At 43.6% G+C, this 12491-nt stretch overlaps 1 protein-coding gene across 4 annotated transcripts in view; it reads right to left on the bottom strand.

Moving 5' to 3' along the window:
• The window catches only part of GNG4 (G protein subunit gamma 4), a 79971-nt gene that overhangs the window by 37005 nt on the left and 30475 nt on the right, over nucleotides 1-12491 (bottom strand). For 2 of the 4 annotated variants that reach the window (XM_072755927.1, XM_072755924.1), the window contains exon 2: nucleotides 1188-1322. The exons of the other annotated variants lie outside the window; for them this stretch is intronic. The gene's annotated coding sequence lies outside the window, so the exon portion shown is untranslated. The remainder of the gene's footprint in view (nucleotides 1-1187; nucleotides 1323-12491) is intronic. 4 annotated transcript variants of the gene reach the window in all.

The raw sequence follows: 12491 nt of genomic DNA, 5'->3' as shown, positions 1-12491 counted from the left end.
TGAAAGCACAACCAGAGTTGGGTTGGCAGGTGTGGCAGAAGCCAGCTGTGCCCCAGGCCCACCCAGCTCCCAGTGGCCTCACCACACTCAGCAGCTGTCTCGGTGAGCCCACGGACTCTCGTATCAGGCCACATGGGAGATGGGGAGCCACAGGCAGAAAAAGGAGCCCTGATCTGACACAGGAACATCTGGAGGCCATAGGCTGCCCTTCCTGGTCTGAACATTGCTCCCAGCCGCACACACCATCCCACTTCCTGCCAACCTCTGCCAAACACAAACCTTTTAGATGTCTTTTCTTATTATAAAAAGCTAGACCAATTGTAGAAAAAATGTGAATATAGAGAAAATTACAGTAAAGAAAATAAAAATCAGTGATAATGCCTTTTCCCAGAATTGACCACGGTTAACATTATTCCTATGCATATTAGAAATAAGCTGATTCCAACCAAAGGACATTTAGCACAGAAGAGATGACTTGATCGGGTGGCTTTAAAGCCTTCTTTAAAGTCAGGGACTCTCCACAGAGAGATAAGACAAATAGCTTGTTGCCTCCCTCCTCTGGAGAGACGGACTCTGGGGCAATTGGCGCATCTCCCAGGGGTTTCTTGAACATCTCACCCTATAGCATCCATTTTTGGGGAATCCCAGGGACCCTGCCCCAAAAATAAAGGCTGGACTTCAGGGAATGATGTGAGAAGTTGTGCTCAGTGCATTTTCCCTAGCCTACTCCGGAGGGTCCTGCACTTCCCCACTGTGAGTTTCCTTCACCCCCACCATCTCTAGGTAAGTCCTAGAGAGGAGGCCTGCTGGCCTGCAGGGGCAGAACCTAAAGCCTGCCACCTCAGCAGGTGATTTTATTTTTATTTTATTTATTTTATTTTTAATTAATTTTTATTGGTGTTCAATTTACCAACATACAGAAAAACACCCAGTGCTCATCCCGTCAAGTGTCCACCTCAGTGCCCGTCACCCATTCCCCTCCAACACCCGCCCTCCTCCCCTTCCACCACCCCTAGTTCGATTCCCCGAGTTAGGAGTCTTTATGTTCTGTCTCCCTTCCTGATATTTCCCAACATTTCTTTTCCCTTCCTTTATATTCCCTTTCACTATTATTCATATTCCCCAAATGAATGAGGACATACACTGTTTCATTCTTCGATTGACTTATTTCACTCAGATTGACTTACTTCACTCAGCATAATACCCTCCAGTTCCATCCACGTTGAAGCAAATGGTGGGTATTTGTCGTTTCTAATTTCAGCAGGTGATTTTAAAGCAGGGCTCCAGGAGTCTTCCCCTGCCCTTTGGACAAACATGAAGCCCTGGGGGGAGAGGGTGGGGCTGGTAAACAAGCCGTCAGACCAACCCAAGTCCCCCTCCATGCCCTGACCTCTGCTTCCTTCAGTTATCTAATTTTGTTCTAAAGTCAGATGTGCCCAGGAGAATGCTCTCTACTCTTAGTGTCTTCATCCTTAAAAGAAAGGCAGAAAACGTTCCTCTGAGTGGGTGTCACATCACAGTTTCCCACAAATGTCCTGTAATAAATGCCACAAATGGGGGAGGGCGCCTGGGTGTCTCAGTTAGGCATCTGCCTTGGGTCATGATCTCTGGGTCAGATCATGATCTCCAGGTCCTGGGATCAAACCCCACATTTTGGTCCCTGTTCAGCGGGGAGTCTCCTTCTTCCTCTCCTTCTGCAGCTCACCCTAATTGTGTGTGCTCTCTCTCTCTCCGTCAGATAAGTAAATCTTTTAAAAAATGCCACAAATGGGACGAGAAAAGCTAGGAGAGAACCAGACGATACACAGATGACGCTGATGTTTGCTTTATGGACTAGATGAGATATTTTGTCGCTGGACACATCCTGACTTAGAGTCTAAGGCTTTGTGTGGCAAATTCTCTTGCCTGGCTCCATGAAAAAGGGATCCCTCATAACAGAAGTTTGAGCCACAGCCATTGTTTTGCTCCTCCCTCTGGAGGGCCATGCAGCACACTAGCACAGTAAAGACTCTGAGGAGTCCTGCAGTAGAAGCAGCCCCTTTACTCAGCCCCACCACTCCCCAAATGGTTGATTCAGGAACACCCCAGGTTTTATTTTTGTTTTTTAATGAAATGATGCATCTCATTCTTTTCCATCACACCCTGGGGTCAACAGACCCATCGACACAAGTGGCTGCACCAGCTCTGGCTGCCCAGAGGGCTGATAGGATGGAGAAGAGCCCTTGTACCGTTCCCCAGGCTCCTGCTGCTCCCCAGCCCATTGTGGGAGGGTCTACCTCTACCTGCGACCCCTAAACCAGCTGCTATCAGAACCCCTGGCGGGGGAGGGGGAGTAGACCACTAAGGCCTGGCTGTCCTCCACTTCCATGACCCTGGGCTGCTGTTTTCTTTCTGGGCCCCCTGGGGATTCTGACACCTCAAGTTCTCCAACCACTGCCCGAGTCCGAGTCCGTTGGTTCTGAGACTTTGCTGTGCATCTGCATCACCTGGGGCATTTAAAGGTGAGATGCACTGATCACACCCCAGACCACATCGAATCACACTGTCTGACTTCCCAGGTGATCCTGAGGTGCAAGCCACATGTGGAAAGACCTGGCTCTAGTCTGTGTCTATACTGGTGCTTGTGAAACTCTGCTGTATGTGTGATTCATGCAGATCTCAGACTCTCACTCAACAGATCCAGGTGGGCCTGAGATGGCACCTGCCTTAGTAGCCTGGGAGCTTGTTACAGATACAGAATCAGGTCCCACCCAAACCCCTGGAACTGAATCTGCATTTTAATCTGAGTGTAAATTAGAGTTGGAGGTGCTCTGTGCTGGAGCAGGGGGGCCCACTGCCACTTTATGCAGGGACTCTGAGCCCAAGGTGAAGAGACTTTATTGAAGACACAGGAGTCAGTAGGTGGGGGATGGGAGAGTCACTATTCTCCTGGCCCTCCTGTTATTCACTCTCCCGCTCAGCTTTTATGCTGCTCCTTTCAGTGACTTAGTTGATTCTGGTAGTTCTTGGAGAGACCATACATTACAAAAAGACTATTAATTTCTCCTTGTCCACTTGGCATCTGCATAGCATTTTCCATTCAATGCTTGGGGCATATTTCAGAAGTCAACCCACCAACTTGCCCTGGGCCCCAGGAGGAGCTTTAGGTACCTTCCCAGGTTCACTGCTGTTTCTTAAAGTGAGACAAATTATTAGTGCTAATAGGAACCTAGCTCCTGATTGGCTTCCTTGATCTGTTACTGAAAAACGCTGCCTCTTAACAGCACTAAATATGCTGCCATGATGTTTTCAAAAGCCCCCCTGCCCCCCAAACAGAAAAAAGTATACTCATCTGTAAACAAAATGCTGTAATCTCATTGTGAAACTCTAGAAAGATCCACCATGTGGCCACAGCTGGCTGGGAGGTCCTCAAGGGCAGAAACTGGTTTTACTAATGTCTATGTTCCCAGGACTAACCCAGGACAGGCCCGCTGTCCATGTTCATATAAACACGATTCACCTATGCATGAAAGAACTAGCTAGGGCTTCATAGCAATGGTGTTAATTAATTCTCCATGACTGCTGTTGTTTCAATTCTTTTTTTTTTAATTAAGATTTTATTTATTTATTTGACAGAGAAAGAGAGAGAGAGAGTGAGAGAGAGAGAGAGAGAGAGAGTGCATACACAAGCAGGGGGAGCAGCAGAGGGAGAGGGAGAAGCAGACTCCCACCTGAGCAGGGAGCCTGATATGAGGCTCCATCCCAGGACCCTGGGATCATGATCTGAGCTGAAGTCAGATGCTCAACCATCTGAGCCATCCAGGTGCCCCTATTGTTTCAATTCTGAAATGGAGCTAATTCAGCATCCAGTTGTGAAATGTAATAACTTGAAGTCATACATATTTGCTGGTGGTGTGGTGCTGGGCCTTGAGGAACCAAGATCATAGTCTCTATTCTCAGAGCTTATAGTCTGCTCTATAATTTTCATACAATCGTGCTGATGAATGTATTCTTATACACAGAGGCACACAATTCATAGTGGGTGTATAACCAAAGAACTTGACTTGACCTGGTGGTCTAGGTTGGTTTCTATGAGAAATTCTGAAGCTATAAGGAGGAATGAGACTTGCCTGCCCTCACAGAGCTCAGTGTCTGAGGGGGAGAAGGCGAGTAAGTAATGGTCATGGTGTAATAAGTGTAAGTGGGGCTGAACCCATTCCCTCCTTTTCTTGTAATATGTAATTGTGACCCATTGTAAGGGGAAGATGGAAGAGCAGGAAGATCCTGAGCTTACCTCCTCCCACAGACACACCATGGCTACAACTACACATAGAGAACTCTCTCTGATGATGACCTGAAGACCGATAGAACAGATCTTCCACAGCTAAAGACATAAAGAAAAAGTCACATTGAGACAGGCAGGAGAGGCAGAGATGTGTTCTAATCAAGAACCACACCCCAGGCCTGGTGACCCACAAGCAGGAAGGATATCACAGGCACACAGGTCCTCCCAGAGGAGCGAGGATTTCCAGCCCCACATCGGGCACTCCCTGCCTCAGGAATCTGCACTGCCAAGAAGACAAGTCCTGATACATCTAGCCTTGAAAGTAAACAGGGCTTAGCTCTGGGAGACCTGAAGTGCTAAAGGCAACCATGACTCTGCTGTTAAATCTCTCACTCTGAGAACCAGCACTTTGAAAAGTGCCTGGGTTATATGTGAAGGAGATTTATTGACTAATTTTTGGGTATGCGCCAGAGGGACAGGGATCTGTAGGAATTTTCTCCAAGAATGGAAGTGCTGGCAGGTGGCATTTCTTGCCCTCCTTCAACCTAAATGGCAGCAAGAGAAAAGAAAACAGTGCAAGGGAAAGCTCATAAGACTAGCAGGTGATTCTCCAGCAGAAAGTTTTTAGGCCAGAGAGTGGCAAGATATCTTCAAAGTGCTAAAGGGAAAAAACTTGTAACCAAAAATATTCTACTTGGCAAGGTTATCATTCAGAACCGAAAGAGAAAGAAAGAATTTTTAGAGAAACAAAAGTTAAAAGAGTTTATTACCACTAAACTGGTCTTTTAAGAAGCATTAAATTATAAAAGCATTCTTTAAGGAGAAACAAAAAGGCCATAACTAGAAGTAAAAAAAATGAAGGAGAAACAAATGTCAAATATATAAAACATGGAGTGGGGAGAAAAACGTAGTGCTTTTAGGATGTGTTTGAATTTAAGCAACCATCAACTTAAAATGGTTTGCTTTATCTCTGCAGGGTGTTACATATAAACCACATGTAACCACAAATCAAAAACCTATAATACAATGCACAAAAAATAAGGAGAAAGGAATCTGGGTATAAAACTAAAGAAAGTCATCAAATCATTAGGGAGGAGAGCAAGAGAAGAAGATAGGGAAAGAGAAGATCTACAAAAGCAATCATAAAACAAGAAACAAAATGGCAATAAGAACATAACAATCAACAATTATTTTTTTTCAACAATTACTTTAAATGTAAATGGACTAAATACTCCAATCAAAAGACAAAGAGTAGGTGAATGGATAAAAAGTCCAAGTCTCATTTATATGTTGCCGACAAGAGACTGACTTTATATCTAAAGATACATGTAGACCCAAAGTGAAGAGATATAAAAAGATACTTCATGAATTGGAAATGAAAAACAGCTGGAGTGGTAATACTTGTATTGCACAAAATGGACTTCAGAACAAAACTGTAAGAAGAGACAAAGAGGCACACTAGGTAATGTTAAAGGGATCAATTCAACAAGAAAATTTAACAATTGCAGATATCTATGCACCCAACATGAAAGCTCCAAAATACACAAAGCAAATATTAATAGACACAAAGAGAGGAATTGACAGTAATACAATAAAATAGTAGGGGACTTTTACATCAATGGATAGATTGTCCCAACAGAAAACACAGAAACCAGTGGCTTTGAATGACACATTAGACCATGTGGACCTAACAGATACATACAGAACATTCCATCCCCAAAAAGCAGAATACACGTTCTTTTCAAGAGCATCTGGAACATTTTCCAGAATAGATCATGTTAGGCCACGAAACAAGTCTGAAAAATTTAAGAACATTTAATTCATTTTAAGTATCTTTTCTGACCACAATGCTAAGAAACTGAAATCACAAGTTTCCTGGGAAATAGGAACACATAGAGGCTGGACAACACACTACTAAACAACCAATGGGTCAATGAAAAAATCAAGGAGGAAATTAAAAAAAAAAAAAAAAAACCTTGTGATAATTGAAAATGAGATAACAACATTCCAAAAACTTTGGGATGCAGAAAAGCAGTCCTAAGAGGAAGTTTATACAGAAACAAGGAAAATCTGAAATAATCAAATTTACACCTCAAGGAACTAGAAGAAAACTAGAAAAAAGAAAAAAACAACCCAACAAAGTTCATGTTAGTAGAAGGAAGGAAATCAAGATCAGAGCAGAAATAAAGGAAATAGAGACTCAAACAAACAAAAACCAGTAGAAAAGATCAACAAAACTAAGAGATGTTTCTTTGAAAAGAGAGCCACACTGATAAACTATTAGCCAGACTCATTAAGAAGAAATGAGAGGACTCAAATAAGTAAAATCAGACAGAGAAGTTGCAACTGGCATCACAAAAATACAGAGGATTATAAGAAACAACTACAAAAAGTTATACACAAACTGTACAATCTAGATGAAATAGACAAACTCTTAGAAAATTCAACCTTCCAGGACTGAATCAGGAAGAAATCTGAACAGATTATTAGTAATGAAATTGAATTGGTAATCAAAACTCCTAACAGAAGTAAGTGCAGGACCTAATGGCTTCACAGGTGAATTCTATCAAATGTTCAAGAAAGAGTTAAGACCTATTCTTCTCAAAGTATTCAAAAAAAAAAAAATGGAAGAGGAAGGAAAACTTCTAAATTCATTCTATGAAGGTAGCATTTATCTCATACCAAAACCAAAGACTTAAAAAAGAAAGAGAACTACAAGCCAATATCCCTGATAACATAGATGCAAAAATCCTCAACAGAATATTAGCAAACTGAATTCAACAATACATTATAAAGATCACTCACCAAAATCAAGTGGGATTTACCACAGGCATGTAAGGATGGTTCAATATTTGTAAATCAACATGATACACTACATTACCAATATGAAGGATAAAAATCATATGATCATTTTAGCAGATGCAGAAAAAGCATTTGACAGAATTCAATATCCATTCATGATAAAAGCTTCAAAATACGTTCAAATCTTGACACAAAAGTATCAAGAAAAATTTAAGAAGTTCTATTTGGAAAACCAAATATGAGGCATTATTTACTGCGAGGGATTCCACCTTATGAAGCCATGTTCACTTCTAGGGGTTTAATTTTTATGGCCACAGACTGGTAGGTGGGCCTGTCAGATCCCACATGTCCCCACAAAACAGCTCACTGAAGAGAGAGCCCAGCACACACCCCTGGATCACTAGCCACACTTTGGTCTTGAGTCACTACTTCCAACATTGCACGGTACATATCATACAGATTTGCTCTTTGGTCCAATCCCCACAGGTTAAGGGGGCTACAAGTAGAAATGTAAGGATATCACTGTTTTTACCCTAAAATCCAAAATCCTGTTAGATAGTAAGCCCTTAAGGTGGCACTGCTTTGGGCATAAAAGCTGAGGAGAGGTTCTCCTGGTGTTCACAGCAATCATTTATTCAACATACATTGGTTTTGAATTGCCAAAAAGATTTTCTGCATTCAGTCAAACATGCTAGAGTGCCCCCCAATAATGGAGCTTCAAAACAAGAGACATGATTGGAGGAGAGATCTTTTACCTGAAAAGTCATAACTACTGTAGTAGCAAAGGCCAGGTTTTCTGTACATGTAGAAGCAAAAAATGGTACTTTAGCCTCCCAAGAGAAATCTTGCTTTTTTCTCACAGTCATGCCAGGGTAGAGCTGAATATCCTGACTCCTGAACAGAAAATCAGGTGTTGTTGCACCGGGCTGCATTGGGAACATGGTCCCCTCTGTCCCTTTGGTCCCCTCAGTTGGGACAGGCCATGGCCATGCCCATCCAGCTTGAACCACTCTGCAACTTAAACACTGTGATAGTTGATCTTGATGCATTTTACTATCTGGGTCTCCATTACTCAGTTTACATCTTGATTGCCTGATAGTATCTTCCTGATATAACAGTTCATCACACCGAGGCTAATCCAGCACAAGAATAAGAACTTTTAGCATGGCACATGCTGTAACGGACCTGAGGGGCAAGTGGATTCTTAGAAGAGTATTCTGGTCTGAACGAAGCTGGAGCCTGCTGGTCACCAGCCACAGGTGACTGCCCTCCTTATCTGGCCCTGACTAAAGTCAAGAAAATTAGAGAAGGTTGGCAGACCAGCTGTTATATTTAAGGGCATTTGACTAGTTATTTGACAAGGTAGTGCAGAATAAACAGAAAAAGAGAACCCAGGTTCATCTTCCATGTGACCCTTAATACTTCCCACTCTCTCATCTACATGGTTATCCCCAGACATCCTCTAATTGTTTCCTTGACCTTGCAGATAGTCTAAAAATTTTATTTGGCAGGAACAAGCACTAAAAAGTCTAAAAGTGCTCTGTTGCTTTTATATCAGCCATCATAGAGTATGAAATTCTTTTTCTGCCTGCCAGATTAAACATTCATTACTCAAACTAGACCATGCCATTGACCAGTGTGAATACAGTGAAGAACAAAGACCCAAGTCCTGTGTGTGGGATCTTATAGTATATAATGAGATACTTTTCATTTTTTCTCAGGGCGACTCTACTGAAGTGTGTGGGTCACTGTACCAATGAAGAGGCCATTTAGAGGTGATGTGGCTGGGCCAGTGTACTGGCTTCCTAGGATTGCCATAAGAAACTACCACAAACTTGGTGGCTTGAAAACTCATTATTATTTATTCTCATAGTTCTGGAGGCTAGCAGTTTGAAATTAAGACCATGTTAGGACCATTAAGACCATGCAGGGCCATGTCCTTTTTGAGAATATTAGGAAGAGAATCTTTTCTTTTCCTGATCTGGGGGCTCCCAGCAATCCTTGGCATTCCTTGCTTATAGAGACATGACTCCAATCCCTGCTCCCATCTACACAACCCCTCTCCCCCTCCATGTTTCTGTGTCCTCTCCTTTTCTTCCAAGGGCACCAGCCATATACTGGATATAAGGCCTTCCCTAATCCAGGACAACCTCTAACTAATGACATTTGCAAAGACCCTATTTCCAGATAGAACCACATTGTGAAGTTCCAGGTGGGTAGGAATGGGGGGGGGGGCACTATTCAACCCAATCTGACCATGACCAAAAGATTGTGGCTATAGGACTGTGATCATTTCTATGAAGCAACATAAGTTTTGCTCTTTGTAAGACCTGTTAGAAAACACCTCTCTAAGAAGGTCTGAGAATGGCATCGTGTTTTATGGCTATGTAAGAGAAATTCATCCTACGGTGATAGGAACATGGGCTGAGAAACAGCCTATACAACAGAATTCATAAATTATACCCATCTCAATTTCCCCAATTTACCAATGAAATAGCTGAAGTCTAGCCAGTTATTTCCCCAAAGTCATTAAGTAGCTAATCAGTGGAGAAAAAATATGATGAAAACCCCAGGTTGATCACCCTTCATTCATTCATTTGACTCTTACTGTGTCAGGCACAGCACTGAAGAAATGAGAGTGATTCATACATGATTGTCGCCCTCTATCTTGTGGGAGACAAATCTCACAGCAGCATATGCAGTCATAATTTCCAGAAGTCACCACAGAAGTCTAGGAAGGGTAGAGGGGCCAAAAACGAGAGGATGGATTCTTCTTGGGGTGGGCAGGATGATAAGAGGAAGAGTGGGAGGGCTTCATACTCAACCTGAGCCTGCAAAGTGACCAGGAGCCCATGAGGCAGAGGGAACAGCATGTGTGAAGGTAGACAAACCACAAACAAGCCTGACATGCTCTAAGCACTGCATCGTTCTTTATTTCTGGAGCCCAGGAGTGTAGGGGTCAGATCACAGAGGGTCTCAAATGCCACTCTAAGAGGGTGAGACTTGTATCAAGCAAACTTATAATCAACTGAAGGGTATTTAAGCACTTTTACATTTTAGAAAGATCACTTCAACATAGTGTGGACATAACCAGAGGTGAATGAGGTAAGCAAGAGACCAGTTTGGAAGCTCCACGAGTCTAGATGAGAGACTCTCTGTGTGCAGTTGAAGTTCTGGCAAGGAGAGGAGATGGAGGGTGACAGAAAGTTGGTACTAGGATGGAAGTATAGAGAGGATGACATTAGGATTTGAACGTTGGGGAAGGTGGGGAAGGAAGGCGCCTGGCCCACGGTCAAGGAGATGGTGTCAGGCCACTCACCAGGCTCAAGAAGAGAAACAAGGGCTTGCAGATGTGTGCAGTGAGTTCACGTGGGGTAGTCTGCGTTTAGGGTGACCTTAGGACACCAAAGAGAACGTACCCAGCAGACAGGCGGGCTGACAGGGATATAGCTTAGAAGTGACTTTGAGCTGAAGTGGGAGAATTGTAACTCATGACTATTATGGGGCACCAGAAGTTGGCTTATGGAAGCCTCAGAGGAGGTGGGAGCATGAGTCACAGGGCAGGGCCAGGTGAAAGCCTTGGCTCAGACCTGCATGGCAGGGCTGGGCAGAGGGAGGAGACCCCATGCTCATCTCTGTTCTGTTTCTTTGCTCTTCAGTCTGTATTTTCAGAATTATAGAAATAAAAGATTCAATACTGATAAAACCAATAAATTACTGGCCGCAGCCAAGACCAAGATGGCTGGGAGATGTGCTGTTCTCCTTGAGAATGCCTAGGCTGGTGCTGGCCGCCAACCCCCCCACTGGGGGCCCTGATGTAATTCTGGCCCCCTCAGCCCCTTTGCCAAATATGCAACCATGATCAACCAGGCCATGCCCTACAACAATCTGGAGCTCCTCTGAGATGATGGGAGCATGCCCTGCATGCCTAGGCAGCCCCTGGGGCCCTCAGGGTCCAAGCTCACAGTGGCTGAAGAAATTGAGTGATCATGTCTGGGTGACAGGGAGAAGTCCCCTTCCCCTGTGGCCAATAAAATGAGAAAAGTGAAAAAAAAAACCCACCCCCAAACAACAAATTATTCTTTATGGACCAAATGGCACAAAATTGCTAGGACTGAGCCTGAAGCTTCATAAAATGAAATTCTGCAGAACGAGGAAGTGACAGAGGAGCTATTGTGTCACTATAGACACCAAACTATTATGTAGTTCGTGTGGAGAACAGTCTTACACGAGGCTGTTGGCCATTGCCAATGGGTAAAGTGTGGAGCTTGCTCTTGGGGAGACATCTGCCTGCAGAGGTGACCATACAGACTCTGAACTTACATATAGCTGCCCCTTGAGCATGTAGGAGTTAGGGTGTCAACCCTCCCTGCAACCAAAAATTGCATATAACTTCTGACCCCACCAAATTTAACTACTAATTGTCTATCGCTGACCAGCAGCTTTATCAGTAACATAGTTAACACTTATTTTGTATCTTTTTCAAAAAATATTTTATTTATTTATTCATAAGAGAGAGAAGCAGAGACACAGGCAGAGGGAGAAGCAAGCTCTGTGCAGGGAACCTGATGTGGGACTCGATCCCGGGTCTCCAGGATCACACCCTAGGCCGAAGGCAGACGCCAAACCGCTGAGCCACCCAGGGATCCCCCACTTATTTTGTATCTTATATGTACTTTATACTATATCCTTACAACAAACTAAGCTAGAGAAAAGGAAACATTATTAAGGAAAACATAAGGAAGAGAAAGTATGTTTACAGTACTGTGCTATACTTATCAGAAATAAATCCCACCAGTGGACCCTCACAGCTCAAACCTGTGTAGTTCAAGGTTTCAACTGTACGCTGCATATCACAAACTATGTAGTCAAAAATGCCAACACACATTCAGTGGGTCACGCCCTTTGGGGAGAAGCAGTTCTGCGTCTCCCAGCCAGATCCTCTGCGCCCGTTGGCAGTTTTCAGCCATCTTGCTAGGGTTCAGGTGCAGCTTCCAGTGTCAGAGCAGAGTAGAACCAGTGGCCTATCAGGAGTCTGGACATACTGCCTCTCTCCAGGAAGGTTCCTCCTGTTTCCTAGGGCAGCCCTCTGCCCTCACTCTGGTGGTTTCCCCTAATGTGGGCTTCAAATGCCATGGCCTATCTGTGCCCTTGGGAAATAGTAGTCTTGACAGACAGACTAAGCTAGCTGAAGAAGACGAGGCAGTTCCAACCTCTGAGACCAGTTCCAGGAAATACTGTTTCTAAGGACTCCAGCTGCTGGCAACTGCATTTTATCTCTTACCATTTTGTAAGACAACATTTACATTGAAATACTTGACTTTCTAAATAAATTTGCTGAGGTGACATTCACCTGACATAATGAACTATTTTGAAGTGAACTTTTAGTACATTCACGATGTTGTGCAAACACCACCTCTACCTA

The sequence above is a fragment of the Vulpes vulpes genome, chromosome 4, assembly GCF_048418805.1.
Source record: "Vulpes vulpes isolate BD-2025 chromosome 4, VulVul3, whole genome shotgun sequence".
NCBI classification, from domain to species: domain Eukaryota; kingdom Metazoa; phylum Chordata; class Mammalia; order Carnivora; family Canidae; genus Vulpes; species Vulpes vulpes.
Note: the sequence above shows the minus strand (reverse complement) of the source record. Positions and strands in the feature narration are given on the sequence as shown.